The sequence below is a fragment of the Polypterus senegalus genome, chromosome 5, assembly GCF_016835505.1.
Source record: "Polypterus senegalus isolate Bchr_013 chromosome 5, ASM1683550v1, whole genome shotgun sequence".
NCBI lineage: Eukaryota > Metazoa > Chordata > Cladistia > Polypteriformes > Polypteridae > Polypterus > Polypterus senegalus.
The window spans coordinates 120,126,684-120,129,123 of record NC_053158.1 but is presented as its reverse complement, the minus strand read 5'-3'; positions in this window follow the sequence as shown (position 1 = coordinate 120,129,123).

The following is a 2,440-nucleotide window of genomic DNA, read 5'->3' as shown; positions in this document are numbered from 1 at the left end:
TTTTTGATACCCATTGCATGCCCAACCTACTTGGATGGAGGTCTCTCTCTGAATTGCCTTTTCTGAGGTTTCTCCCTTTTTTCATACAAGGGATTTTTCTGAGGATTTTTTTCTCAGGGAGTCAAGGTTTGTGGGCTGTCAAAACATAGGGTCTGTTAAAGCTCACTGAGGCATTGGTTGTGCGATTTTGGACTATACAAGAAATAAATTATTGTTGGTCATTAACCTGAGTGGTAAATTTTGGGAATGTGGGAGGGAAACTAGAGTGCCTGGAGTCTCAGGAGATATGATGTAGCAGTAATGCTATACCACCTCAGCAGTATACTGCTGATATCTGTTATACAGTAGTACTATTATAAATTACTGTACAACCTGCCTAAGACAGGCTGATATCTAAGTAATCAATGTAGACCTTAGCATTAATGTTTGCAGCACAACATCTATTGGAATGGATTATGTAATGCATGTGGCAATAAAATGCATTACTAGAAATGTTTGTGATGTACCATCTTTTGGAATGACAAGAGACAAAAATGAATTTACTTAAATACAAATTATGGATGTTTATTTGTTCTTAGTTTCAGTATACACATATCCCAATAAATAAAATCTCTTCTGACATGAAGATGACCACTTGTACTATTTGCCCAACCTAATGATTGTTTATTTAATAATAATAATAATTAATTCTTCACATTTATATACTGTCACAAATGTGTGATTAGGAGGCAGCAAGAGGGCCTGAATAATAGTAGGACCACACCAGACCAGGTGGAAACGAGCTACACTAACTCTCTCAATCCTCTGCAGACCATCCACGGGAAATCTCTGGTCATTTTTGTGACAACACATATATATATATATAGCACCTTTCTCACTGCTCAAAGAGATTTACACATCCGTGCATGAATCAATCCATCTACTTTTGCAAACAGCTGCAGGGGACCAGTCCCTATCCCTGCAGCACTGGATGGAAGGCAAGATTCTTCACAAGTCCATTGCAGAACATATTAGCAAACCCATGCACACACACTCCAGAATCTCATACTGGATATGTTTGGAGTAGCCAGTTACTCTGATAATATCAACCTAGATATACTGCAACATTATTATGCTGTTCAATTTTGCAAATAACCTTCTAAGGTTTGTAACCTTGGTGCGATCATGGGGCTTGTATTCCTCAATAATCCTTAGATCTACAGTATATTTTATAGAGATACTGTGATATCCCGTGTAGTGGGAAGTGGCCCCAGCCTACACTCTGGACATCTGATAGTTCATGAACCGAACGGGATCAGTGGAGAGATGAGACACAGACAAAAATTGAAGGGTGAATGGTGCAAGTTTATTTACAAGAGTGCTGTACAAAAAAAAAAAACGCAGTAGTGTCAGGTGGGCTTTGAGACGCAGTCCTTCAACACTGACACTTACAAAAACAGTGCACTCCTACAAAAACTACACACACACGCTCCAATAATGAAGGTTGTCTTCTTTTATCCCTGGTTCAAGATGTTCCTCCAGCAGGAAAGAAAAATGCACGAAAACAAGTGTGTATATACAAAAAAAAAACAAACAATTGCACCAAACCCAAAATCAAAAATTCTCAGCACCAAATATATATACCTCCATCAAAACTATCACTAGGAGATATACAACTCTATATATACAGTGCAAAAGCCGCCAAAATTACAACTGCTCCTCCAAATAGCTCAGCAGTGCTTACTCCTACCTCGCTCTTAGGTCCACTGATGACCCCTGTTGGCCGGTAACTCTTTAAATATAACCCGGAAAGATTGTCCAGCCAATCTGCCAACACGTCTACCACATGCACCTATCCCGGTAGGCGGTAGCGTGTTCACGCCACGCCCCAAGCAACTATGTATTTAACACCAAACTCCTGCGGGTCGCGCGTATAAACCCTCTGGTACAGCCAATGGCTATGCTGAGCTCAAGCATACCTGTTGCCGACTCACCAGTAAGTAAACTGGATTTTTAACGTTATGGGATCCCTATCTCTGATTCAAACAAATGCCGGCTTTTTCTTTTAGGTTCGCCGCATTTTAAACCGCCTGCAATGGGCAGGCTGCGAGGACACCGGCGTGTAAAAATGAACACGTGCGGTGGAGCCCATAATGGCCATTATACCAGCTCCACGTGTGTCCTGACGCACTGCGCCTCACAGTGTTCACCCGCTAGACGGCCCCGCGTTCCAACGACAGCACCCTCAACACACCAACGTTAAGTGCACTTTCTTATAGCCATATAAATGCTGCTGCTGCTTCACTTAAATTTGGTAAGACGCGACCCCGTGCATTACCACAGATACATGATAGTTGCCTGTTACGGAAACCCACTGTGAATTGGTCTAAGATGAAGTGCTGAACAAAGAAACATAACTGACACTTACAAACCTTCTAATCAAAATGAAAAGAAACTAATA